The sequence below is a fragment of the Apium graveolens genome, chromosome 7, assembly GCF_009905375.1.
Source record: "Apium graveolens cultivar Ventura chromosome 7, ASM990537v1, whole genome shotgun sequence".
Taxonomy (NCBI): domain Eukaryota; kingdom Viridiplantae; phylum Streptophyta; class Magnoliopsida; order Apiales; family Apiaceae; genus Apium; species Apium graveolens.
The window spans coordinates 140,666,896-140,681,252 of record NC_133653.1 but is presented as its reverse complement, the minus strand read 5'-3'; positions in this window follow the sequence as shown (position 1 = coordinate 140,681,252).

The window sequence follows — 14,357 nt, the reverse complement described above, 5'->3', positions numbered from 1 at the left end:
TGTGAAAAAGTATTGTTGAAATAGGAGAATAACTGAGAGATCAATATGGTCAAATGAACTTGGTATTGTGTTTCCAAATTAAGACACTACTAAAGGTTGTTAACCTTCTTGTAGTCACAACACACACAAGTGATGTCGTTCCATCCAACTCCTATCACACAGACAGGTATACCTTATGTCCCCTACAGTTAGGGTTGTTCATCTCAATCAGAATAAAAGAGTATTAAAGGAATTCAAACTCGAATGAATAAAACTGAAAAGATTTCAAAGCAGATATTTCTAGAGGAAATGAAATCCAGAGAAAAAAATTCTGGCATAAAATGACTAAACGAGTGTTAGGGAATATATCCTCTAACATATACCTTTTTTGAGAGAGGTCAAAAAGAGTAATAGAAAGAGAAGGTATTGCCAAAGTCTTAATACTTATGTTCAATTTAAACTCTTTTGTTGACTCGCAATCCAATTCTAGAAAATTTCTCATATTCTAAGGATATTGATAATCTTCATCGTCGTCGAATTGTAGTAGCCTCAGAAGATTCCACGATAGAAGTTTGCAACTACCACAAGTTTTTGTCTAGCTCAACAGAACCATCTAAAACGAATGCGCCTATCTTAGCTTATTTGTTGGTACTATATCTAATAGTCCAACATGAACTCGATATGAGTTCAAGCGTCCTCACATAGCTATACACACTCCTATACACTCTCGTTTCTAGTTTACTATAACCTCAGCTCTGATACCAACCTGTAACGCCCCCAAATCCGGGGTCAGAAGATTTGGTCGTCACTATAAAACCTCTATCCAAATTAACCTGTTAAATCAAAATGCAAATGCCAGCGAAAAATATTTAGCATCTATGACCCCAAACTAATCCAAGATCTTTTAAGGTTACAGTTCTAGAAACAAGAATTCTAAATTTCATAATTAATTTTCACTTCCTTTTAAAACTCTTTTCAACAAATTCCAATTCAATACTAACCCGCTAGTATAACTTCGAAAAGAAGTATACTAGGCCCAATTATAAAATAACATAATTATAATATTATATTATATAAACAAATTTTCATAACAAAACTTACACTATCCCGCAAACCCTGGACCAACCACCTTCCAAGAGCTTCTTCTTTGCTTCCTCGAATTACGCGGCTAAACAGCGCAAGCTAATCCTCACTGGAGGTTAAATTTAAAAACAGGCAAGTATGAGCGAAAGAAATGCTCAGCAAGTTCATTATAGCATATATATGGTCATTTTGATATAAAAACGACATATGCAATAGCGTAGAACATTTTAAAATCATAATTGTTGAAATAGAAAATTTATTCAAGAATCGGATAATTGTTTCTCACTGTATTCAAAACTCTTTTTGATATTTTTGAGCGAAATGCTTCAGCAATACTTTAAATCTTGACGAGAATAAAACTCGTAAAACAGGGTTTACGGAAATATCGTAAACAACATCAGCATGAACAATGATTATGGAATGAATCATAAACGTTATTCAAAACCGAACCCTTGATATTAATACTTATTTTATTGTCATATCAAATTAGATATCATCACGAACTTTGATGTGAAAGGTTTTTAGCACATAAACGCAACGAAAATGAAAATTTAATTCTTAAAAAAATCGAAACCCTCCGCAGGATCCATGCGAAAAATAATATTTAATTCGTAGTTCAGTATGTTTACCTTAAGAAGCTTTACGTTAATGGAAAGATGGAGGTCTTTAATAGCAATCCAAGAACGATGAGCGGAGATCCCTAGCAGCTGCTCCTCAAGTGTGAAGCACTCCACCAGTATCCACCAAGAGATCAATGTAATGGTGGAGGAAGAGGTTGAGAGAATTAGTTGTTTCCCTCTATTTCTACTTTAGAATTAGGGTTTTTTTTATTTTGGTTGAGGCAAATAGGGTTTATAATAGTATATTTATAGGCAAAATTTTCAGTTGAAAATTTTCCATAAAATATTATTATTATTAACCCTTTAATTGATTATTCTTATTAACCAATTAACTAATAATTAAAACACCTTTTAATCATTAATCCCTTTTCTAAACACTTTAGAAAAATAATTCTCTCACTTGATTTAATTTCCAAAATTAAATTCTTAATTAATAATATTAAGAATTAATTAAATCTCATTTAATCAATTATTAAATCTGCTAATTAATTATTTATTTCACAAATAAATAATTACCAGCCATTATTAATTAATTTCTCCACCATTAAATCATTCTCTTTTATGGTGTGACCCTGTAGGTTCAATACTAAGCCGGTAGTACAAATAAATAATAATAAAACTATTTTATCATTATTTATATAAATTCTCTAATTCATTAAATATGATTAATTAATAAATTAATCATATTTATTCTATATCGTGAGGGATACTTCTCAGCATATCGCGACTATCCGGATAATACGAATTCACTGCTTAGAATACCAAGAACCTATTCAGTGAGTAGTTATCGTACAATTAATTCCTTCTACCCTGCAATGTCATGATTAAATATAAGGCATGGAACTTGTGTCAAGCCTATCTTATTTAATCACTTGCTTTCTCATTCACTATGCTTAGTTCTATTTAATGTAAATTAGAAACTCCTTTCTAATTTCATTCACTCTGGCCAGATATTCCTGAACTAGCATAAGTGGACCAGCATTGAACATTCTCTTCCTTCACTGGAAGGGGTAGATCCTTTATTGATCATACACTATCTTCGTGTACAAATTCCTATACCCAGTAGAGCCCTTATAATTATCCCTGGAGACTAAGAACTAAACCAAAGCATAGTTCAGTGTACACAAGATGACTATGATGACCTCAAGTCTAAGGATACTTGTACAACTATCACTATGTGAACAACTGCTGACACGTGAGTGAACTCCATCAGTTGTTCAGCTGTGTGAGTCATGTTCAGTGAAACTTATTCTATAATAAGCACCTACATACTAGCTATAGTGTCACCACACAAATGTCTATGAGAACAGATATCCTTCATAATGAAGCAAGCATAGTATGTACCGATCTTTGCGGATTACTAATTACCAGTTAGTAATCCTACGACCAGGAACTATTTAAGTTCAGAGTTATCATCTTTTAGGTCTCATTATTATGATCTCATCATAATCCATAAAAAGCTTTACTCTAAACTATGGTATATCTTATTTAAACACTTAAATAGATAAAGCCCGTAATAAAAACAAAACAAGTCTTTTATTAATATCAATGAAATCAAAACAAATTACATAAAAGTTATTCCTAAATCATCATACATGATTGGACTTAGGACACATCTCTTTCATGATGCTCACAACATCCCATACTGAAGTCAACACCAATCATCTGTACTAATAACACCTTTGATATTTAACAACAAACTAAATATCCACAATAAAAGAAACTGAATCAAAACTTCATTTCATCTTTTATCCGAAACAAAAATACATGATAAATCATTCCTTATAAGATTATCAAAAGAATTATAATAATTTAGATTGGAGTCCTCGAACGACGGTGTGTTGCCACCGGTGATCAGCCGCGGAGCAACACCGGTATGCCGAAGTATATCCAACTAAACAAATGGGGCACCCAAGGCACATATTGGCCTAGCGAGGTATTATATCCTGTATAATACATAGTTCTCCGCTGGACCGCCGTCTCGGCCTCTTACACAATTAGTAACCATCCAATCTTAAAACTCTTTATTGAAAAAGGGTCGTAATACTCGACACCAGAAATAATTTTATTCTGTCATTTACTTGGGCAGGAATACTCACAACCAAATCATTTCTCTCAAAATCAAAAATATTTAAAAATCCAGTAATTTGATAAGTAAAAACATTTAACTATTCTGAACATAGAATAGTAGAGAGTACTTGCATGATAAATATTTAACTTAGCGATATGTAAAACATTTATCTATTCTGAAATGAGAATAGGGAAAGCAATACTTGCATAATAGGATTCAAAATAAATATCACTTGAACAATGAGTGATGATAGGGATACTTGCCTTAGGGTTTTTAGCAGTTAGTCACACTCGTAAAAACACAATCCCTCATTCTGACATCTCATAACATCACCGTCTTTTATTTCGCTAAATCTCTGATCTGCTGTTGATGTAGTGCTGCAACCCAATATTCCATACTATTCAACTCTAGTCTTCATCCATTCCACCTGGTCCTGATCATCCTGAAAGACTCGTATCTATAATTAGAAAATAACATTTTAATCGTCTAAACGATAATTACTCGACGAACTGCGCGTTAAAATCCTATCGTTTACCCATACGATAGCCCACACATGATTACCACAGTCAACACAAGAATCTTGTCCCACGTACACACGTAATTCACATAGCACATAAGCACATAAGCACATAGCTCACGTATCACATAATTCATATCACATATGACTCGGTTCGTCAAAAGGTTCGACTCGGTATGCTTAAAACTGAAATTGGGTCCAAAAATATGATTCATCGATCAAAAATTGACTCGGAATGACTCATAAAACAAGCGACCTGTCGAAACAAAAGAATTTGGGTCTTGAAAGTATTTTTAATGAAAGCGGAATATTTTTCTTAGTCTAGAGGCGTTCGTTTCGTATTAAACGGACGGACAATTTATTTATTACGAATAAAATAAGAATAAATGGGAATAAATCAATTAATAATTATACTAATTGATTTTTAAATACCTAAATATAATTTTAAAATTTCAAAAGTAATTTTAGGAGTTATTTGAATTAATTATAAATAATTATATTTTATTTAACTATTTATAAATAAAATTAATTGATTAATTATTTAATCAATTAATTAAATCCATGAATAATGAACTAAAACAAATTATAAACAATTAAATCAAATTAGATTTTTTTGAAAATAATAAAAGAAAATAATTTTTAGAATTTAAAATAATTAACTAAATGATTTTTAGAATTTAAAAATATTAACTAAATAATTTTTAAAATTAAAAGAAATGATTTTTAGAAAATGGAAATGAATTTTGATTTTAATTTTAAAAACAGAAATTGGATAAAATGAATTGAGAATGGATTTGGGGGTTTTCAGGATTAAAACAGGGTCAAGTGACGGGTCATAAAAGACCCGGCCGGATCTTTCAAGAACACCCACCGGAAACTGGTAACCCAGAATCCGGCGGTATCTCCGACAACCGAAGCTAGTTCCGACCAGGTCTCAATCGAGACCAAAACACTTCCATTTTCAGCGATTCTCAGTCCAGACCTCATGACCAACAATCCAGAATCACAGCTAATCGGTTCCGGCTAATTCGATCGACGCCGACGGAAGAATCCGGTAGAGCTCGATTTCGAGCAAACTCAACCCAACCATAACAATCTATATACGAGATTAAAGCCTGAATTCATACAAATATAACCCAGTTAATCATATCAACTAACAATCTAAGAACATCTTAAAACAACAATTCAAAATTTAAGAAAGTCATCAAACTCAGCTAACCACTTCCTATAATTGAACACTCAATTAACTAACATAAATCAACTGGAAATTAGAAGATAAAGCTAACTGTAACATTAAATCGAATAAAAAATCATTCGAATAAAAACCCCCAATTCGGGTCATGAATCCTAAAATTGAATTTTAAAAATTACCAATTCTCGGATGATTCTGATGATATAATCAGGTAGAACAGATTCATGGCTTCGATTTGACTACAAACATGATAGGTTTTGCTTCTCAGATCATTCCAAAATCAGTGTTTGATCTTCACAAGCTCAAGAATAAATATTAGAGGATTTTTCTGATTTTCTGAAAAATAACACAAAATATGATTTTTTAATAATAATTATTAATAAATAAAAAGCTATTAATACTTATCGAATATTAATACCCGTTGGATCGTATTGGATCCGAAAATAGGTTGCTTAGCCGCTAAGTAATTATAAAACGATACAATTTTGTATCAGATTTTGATAATTATCAAAACCGGGCTTCTTATAAAACACCCTATGAGAAAATAATGTAAAAATATCTCGTCTCTCGAGAATATGGGTTTTATTGATTTACCGAAATGATTATTGTATCAAAAATTTTACGTCGGGACGCGCACAGGTCAAACCGTAATCCGGATCGAAAAAGTTAAAACACGGAAAATGTTCAGAATATCCAGATTAGGTTAGGAAGGAGTTTTCCGAAGAGTTTCGGGTTGTAAAAATGTAAGAACGGCTGAAGTTGGACGATTACCGGCTTTATAAAATAGTTTTATAAATACTCAGAAAATAATTAATAAATCCACAAAATATTATAAATTCATATAATAGTCCAAAAATTACCAGAAAAATATCACAATTATCTATATTTTATTCTGCAATATAAAAATTAGAATACTCAAAGAATATCATATATAAACATCCAAACATCAATTCCAATTATCATATAGTTCACTAAAATTCACATAAAATCATATAAACAAATTCAAATAATAATAATAATAATATCTGAAAATATGGGATATTACGTATAATTATGAAGGTGCAACGCCAAGATGACGAACAAACGATAAAGACACAACAAAATGGGTCATACCAGTATCAAATAACACATATGCATCACGTCTAGCAACAAGAAGTGTTTCTAAAACGGTACCTGAATTAGCTGCAGTCCCTGCAACTGTCCCAGCAAATCCAACCAATCTTATAAACCTCGCCATATAATCAGTAATGCTCTCATCATGGCGTTGCGCAATAGAATGAAACTCCATCAAATAAGCCTCCCTATCAGCATTAGATAAGTACTGCTAACACATCCTTCAATCCCTGCCATTCCAAAGCCTCTGCATACCTCTCCCCTCTAGTAGCTTTCACTCCTCTCCACCACCTCTGAGCATCCCCTCCAACTTATATACAGCTAACCTGACCTTCTGAATCTCATCACAACCTAGTGCATCAAAAAGCTTCTCGAGATGAACAATCCAATTTTCAGCATCAACGGGAGTCGGTGCTGAACTAAAAGAGTCTGGATTCCCATTTCCATTATGATTCCCATTTCCATTCTGATTTCCTTGTCCATTCTGATTTCCCTCGCCATTCTGATTTCCTTGTCCATTCTGATTTCCCTCGCCATTCTGATTTCCTTGGTTTGCCAAAGCCTGCTATTCAGCCTGAGCCACTACTTGCCCTATCATCACGGTAAGCTCAGCGGGGTCAATATGAAAAGGATCACGTCTAGGAGGCATCTACAATATAAGATAACAAACACATGAAGATTACGAGAACAAATATGATGAAGCAGTTACCAACAGATTTCAAAATGATGAAGTAAAATAAAATGATAAAGAGCAAAATGAAACGAAATTAAATAGAACACCCACCCTATCGTTTACAAAAACTCTCAGGTTAACCTAAATAGGTTTTCTACAAGAAAGAATATAAGCTCTGATGCCATCTCTATAATACCCCTTTTTAATAATAAAAGGAGATATTACCTAAAATCCATAAACCTACAAACATAACACTAATATATTTCTAAACAATAATTAAACAATCTAAAAATCTCCAAAATAATTAATATATATTATTTAATGCAATTATCGGTTAAATATTATTACCATTATTTTATTCTCTCAGCTCGCAACATGCACAATTAAATTAATAAGTTACACTATAATTTATACTAACATGCATACATGTACGTACATGGCACCCTGACCTTAATACTAAATCGAGTGACACCATAACTAACAAGCAGTGTTAGCATCCAATACAGAGACATGCTTAAATATTCTAAATAATAAACATAATTTAAAAATTATTAAAATTAACTTTTGAACGCCATACTATTACTTTAGCATTTGAGAGCATGTGATCATAAACTAACTTTAAAATATAATTGTGCACTTTAATTAATCAACTAATAAGGTAATTTATGACCTACCATGACTATAAATTAATTCTTAATACACATAAATAATTTAATTAATCAAACTATAAATATTATTTTTTTGACACCAAAACTATAAATATTATTAATACTCTACATGCCTTGTAATTATATTTATGTGCACACAATACCAACGAAAACGGAGTATGGATCCTCAAGTTTAACTTTGAAGTACAAGATATTAAAACGTGAGTTTGTTGATAACCAAATAAAATAAACATACATTGTAATGGATCAAAACTCATTATATCTACTCTCTGCCTTAATGGAGCAAGCAATAGAACTCAAAACAACAACCAAAATCAATATCTCTGATGTAATAATTTAACAAAATATTAATATCTTATAATTAATATAAAAACAAATAAAAATAAATTAAATAGAAAGATGGGTTCGCTGCTCACTCACAAGAAAGCATGGAAGACTAACACAAGAATATATATTAAATTAGGTTGTACACCAAGAAATAATTTGAAATAAAGAAAAGTACCTTTTTGATTTACTGAATTAATACGACAATCTATCTTGTTGGTCGCCCTCGCCTTTCTCTGCTTTAACCTGACCTCTCTCTCACCAGGTAGCAACAATCTTCACTTTTAATATTAGGTTTAATATTAGGGGTTAACTTAATATGTAGGCAAAAGTTACCTACTTCTTTTCTAATTAGTAATTTAATTTTCTTTTAAATCAATTATGGTTATTATTTTAATTATTTAAATAAATAAAATTCACGAATATTACATATGATTATTATTATTATTTAAATAAATAAAATTCATGAATATTACAGTAGACTATCATTTCAAATCAACATTTGAGTCCAGCGTCACGTATTTCATAGTCTAACTCACACAAGAGGCCAATAATATCACTCCAAAATAGGAGGGTCAAATCCTTTCTAGATCATTCATATTTCCCATATGATTCAGAATATATCTAAAGTCCACTTTTGTCATTACCCAGTCAAAGGCAACTTTTAATGTAATCAAAGTATATTAATCATCGTATGAAAACATAATGATTTCAAGTCTAAGGACCATTATATCATTATCACTGTGAGAATTACTTATGACACAACATACATGTAGAATCTCATATTGGGTCTATCCAGCATCATCTATATTTATATCTGCATGTGTTTTCAACTTTAGTATCATTGTACCTATGATCAATGAGATGTGATCATCAGTGTTATTCCTAAATAATCTAACAATAGAATTTCAGAAGGGGTTGAATGTAATTCTTGGTTTCTTTTGAAAATTAAGAAAACTCTTTAACAAAATATATCTATGTTTGAGTATGCAAGTGTGTGAAAATGAAATATATATGTATTCAAGACACAAAGTAATTAAACACAAGGATTTAAAACTTTTTGGTGGATTGATCTTTTCCACCAGATATATATATATATATATTGATTGAGAACTCCGTGATGCGCACACAGCTGCTTACAAGTGGAGTTACAAAGAAAGAACATTCCTAACAAATGTAGCCTTATCTATTTCTCAGTTCAATCAATTGATTTCTAATCTACTTGCTACTCTTGGTTTATATATTACCAAGTTACATATGAAAAAGACAAACATGTAAAATAAAATGTATAAGTCTAATCACATGCTTCTTTATTTCTCTATCCAGCATCTTTGTATTTCTTCAAGTAAGCATGGAAATGGAATTTCTTATTTATTCTCATAAACCTGCAAATAGGTTGCCACATTCCTTTTGTATACAATCAACCCATGTGACTGTCAAGTCACTATCAACTGCAATTTGAATTTGTTATCCGTTGAGACTTTGTAGATTATCCGTTGAGTCTCTTTTGGATCATCCGTTGAGAGTATCTTGAGTCATCCGTTGAAGCCTTGTAGAATAATCCGTTGAAAGTGTTTCCATAGCAGTTGACACTATTTTATTTATGCAAAATTATAAGGCATCTAATATTTACAATTAGCCAACCTATTTTGCATATCATTCTTGTAGTCAACATGACTTAGAATATCCTAAAACCTCTAATTCTCTAAGACATTACAGTATACAGGAATATGTTACAAAAAAAACTTATTTAAAAATAAGCTACACTATCAACGGATGAACAAGTGTGGTTATCCATTGATAGTTACAAAATTTACTTAATTAAATCTACTAAGGTGTTTTGGAAAATTATCATCAAGTCTACAACATATTCCTAACAATTAGTCAATAAACACATTAGTCTTAATGCATTATTGTTGTCCCATAATAATAATACTCGACTAGGCATATTTAGGAATATCATTATTATTCTCACAATCTCATTTCTAAGTCACGTACTTAGAGACATATAATTCATATCATATTCCAAGGACATTTATTAATTTAATATTTATATCACAGTAATTAAGATATAGTAAATTATAAAAGAATAATCAATAGAATATTAATATTAATAATCCAAATGTTATAAAGAAAATATAATAGTGTTGTCTCTAGGGCACAAACTTTAACAATCTTCTTAGCCATTAATGGGCTGATCCATTAGCCATTGAAAGTTTGTTCTCCTTAGCCATTGATAGCTCACTTCATTTAATTAAAATTACATGACGTCGAGTATCTACAATTAGCCATCATAATCTATATATCAATTAGCCTTAGAGTGGTCAAACAATTGCATTACTCCCCCGGACCTCCTTCACGTCTCCTCTGGTGAGAAGCTACTCGAGGCCGAGGCGTTAAAGGCACACGCCTTATACCAGGTACTCTTAACTTGTAATTTTTTTGTTCAAGAGCATTTTAGTTTGTTCCTAGGTCATTACTTTTGCCCTTAGAGGTCCTGGACCAACCAAGACTCACCTTCATGAAGGTCCTGGTCGGTCTAAGCCCTTCATGGGGAGGAGTCAACTAGGTTGAGTCTTGGTCGGTCGGAAATTGACCCACGTGAGGGTCTTGGCCGACCTAATGTCCTCTATCAGATTCTCGTGGAACCGGTTCTTCTGACTTCTTTTTCATTTTTCTTGTTAGGCTAATGCCTATTTTGTCGCATCTTCTTGTTAGTGTTTGTGCCCTAGAGACAACACTATGATGTTTTAGTTTAAGACATTTGGATTATTAATATTTATGTTCTATCGATTATACCTTTTATAATTTATTAATTCTTAATTTACTGTGATATAAATGTTAGATTAATAAATGTCCTTAGAATATGATATGCAATTCTATATCTCTAAGTATGTGACTTAGAAATGAGACTATGAGAATAGTATCAATATTCCTAAAGGTCCCTAGTCGAGTATTATTATAGGGGACAATAATAATGCATTAAGACTAGTATGTTTGTTGACTGATGATCACATCTCATTGATCATAGGTATGATGATACTAAAGTCAAAACATAGGTGCGTATATTAGATATATGGTGCTGAATTGACCCGTTGTGAGATACTACATATATTTATGGTGTCATAAGTTATTCTCACAGTGATAATGATGTAATGGTCCTTAGACCCGAAGTCATTATATTTCTATACGAGAATTAATATACTTTGATTCATGTTATTCCCAAATAATGTAACAAGAATTACAAAGGGGGGGGGGTTGAATGTAATTATGGTATCTTTTCTATTTTTAAAAATGTTCTTGCTTAATAATATAACTGTGCATATTTTTCTATATTGCGGAATGATAAAGATATGAAAATCAAACACAAAGAAATAAAACACAAGGCTTTAAAACTTTCTGGTGGATGTGAACTTGTCCACTAGAGATATATATATTAAGATGAGAACTATGTGATGCTTCAATAGCACACAGCTGCTTACAAGTGAACTTGCAAAATTACAAAGAGATGCTTAACAGATACAGCCTTTTCTATCTCTCTGAAGATAATGCTTATTAACTTAGTTCTTTGTTCTACTTGCTACACTTGGTTTTTATACTTCCAAGTTACATGATAAAAAGACACACAAGTAAAACAAAAGTTATTTCTAGTCTAATTTCATGCTACTTCATTACACTATCTAGCATATGTGAATATCTTCATAATTGCATGGAAATGGTAATGCTTCTTTGTTCTCTAAATCCAACAATTAGGCTTCCACATTCCATTTGCAAACACTCGATGCATTTGACTGTGTTGTCACTATTAGCTGCTCTTTTAAATATGATCATCCGTCGGGACTGTGTTGGTCATCCGTCGGATTCCTTGTTGATTAACTATCGGGAGCCTTTGTAGATTATCCGTCGGGAGCCTTTCTGCCACTTGTCTCTATTTCACTTATACAGAATTACAAGATATCTTATATTTACAATTAGCCGACCTATTCTGCATATCAATCTAGTAGTCAACATGACTTAAAGAATCCTACAGCATCTACTCAACTAATACATTGTTGTTTATAGACATGTGCTACAAGACTTATTATTACATAAGCTACACTCTCGATGGATGTTCAGTGGTCATCCATCGGGACTATAAAGTTCATCCATCGGGACTATTGTTGAACATCCGTCGAGAGCTACAAAACACTAAGTTAAATCTACCAAGGTATTTTGTTCAACTTATCATCAAGTTCATTATATATTCCTAATTATCTCTCCCAATTTATGTCTACTGGAATTGTAGCCATAAATTAAGAGAAACTTAATGATAACAAAGCACCCTAAATGTACAGAATGAATTATGGTAGATAAAACTGATAAGTGCTACAGTTTATTTAAAAATTAAATAAAGTAAAGTGTACAAAGAGTTCTCACAGTCATTTTCAAGGTGTTCCTCTAGTCTGAGCAGATGTGATCGATCTCCTTAATTATCTTGATTTCTTCCCAAACTTCCTGTTATTTTATTCTATTTGATTTTGGAGTTGTCTGTGAATTTCAAGTTCTTCAGCATTTGATAGATCCAACTTTTCTTGCATTTCCAATAGAGTCTCATTACTTGAGATGCTCATTTAGTCATCCAATCTGAAGAATCTCCTAACACCTTTTTCATCCATGAATTCCATCAGCCAGTAAGGCCTCAAGTGCACTCTGTTTCTTGTGAAGGGAATTGATAGAGTCCTTGGGAGTGCATCTGAGGCTTTTATGCTCCTTAGTTCTTCTATCTTCTTTAGAATCATTCTCTTGGCAGTCACATTAAATCCAAAACATTTCTTGAAAGATGAGAAGATCCTTATCAAAATAGAACAACTCTCTTAAAGAATCCTGTGAAGGGGCCATATGATCTCCTCCCCACCCTTGTATTTGAACACCAGTCTTTCAGGGAGATTTCTATGAGTATCAATTGCTTTTACTTCTTCTAGCTTATTCATGTAGAGATTTATATCTGAAAATTCCTTGATGTCACTGATATATAGAAGATCTCCCTTATTTTCAGTTGGTTGAGATTTATCTCACAGGCATGACCTTTTTGATTGATCTTGTCTTTGTCTTCTTTAACTTTTTAAAGATTGGTAAATTTAGCTCAGGAAGAGGCAAGCTATCCCAGTTTGCTAGCTCATCTTTGGGAACTATTGGCTCACCATGAAAATTCCATGTAGGATCCACCTTAAATTCCTCCTGTACCACTGAGGGCTTGGATGTTTGAGTTGTATAGGTAGACTGGTTGGGAATGTAATCTTACATCTCATCATCAATAAAGTCCAATCTTCTTTTAACTCTAACTTTGTATCTTGGCTTCTTTTTCTGTTGAGGTTCCTTGTGCATTTTCTGATCCTGAGCTTTAGCTATCATAGGTTGCTTCTCAGAAATCTCAATTACAGTTTTCACAACTTGGAGCTTGGCTACTATAACATCTTGTTTTTTTCTTCTGTTTGAGCTTCTTTGCATCTAAAGCAGCTTACTTATTTTCTTGTTTAATTCTCTCATTTTCTTCCTTCTTAGCTTCTGCAAACTGAGGGTGTCCAGCCACTACACAGATTTCGTTCCCATTCCTGTAGATCTTTGCTATTATTTTCTTTAGTATTGAGTCAATTGGATCCTTGAAGAATGCAATGGACCTTCCCAACAGCTTCTTTTCATCTGGCCTTGGAGTCTCAAACATAAGATCCAAGGGGTTCTTGTCAGTTGACTTTGGATAATTTCTTCTGGGCTTCAAAACTAAGTTGGCTTTTGGAGATTTTATACATGAAGGTTGGCCTTTTTCCATATTACCCAGACTTATTTCATTAACTGAGATTTGATTGACTTGAGAGAAGTGATGAAAGATCTTGTTTGGTTTCTCTATTTGACCAAATTTTTGCTCAATCTTCTTGTCAAATTCCTCCCACTTTTCATCTAGTTCAGCTGCCTTGATATTGATCAAATCTATATTGTCCATCACTGTTGGCTTAGTGAAGGTGATTTCTGGAATAATTACCTTTCTAACATTTATCTTCACTACTGTCTCCCCCTCACTTGCAGCACCTTGACTAACTGAGGTAATTGAGCCTTTCTCCCCCTTTTTGTTAGTATCAAGTT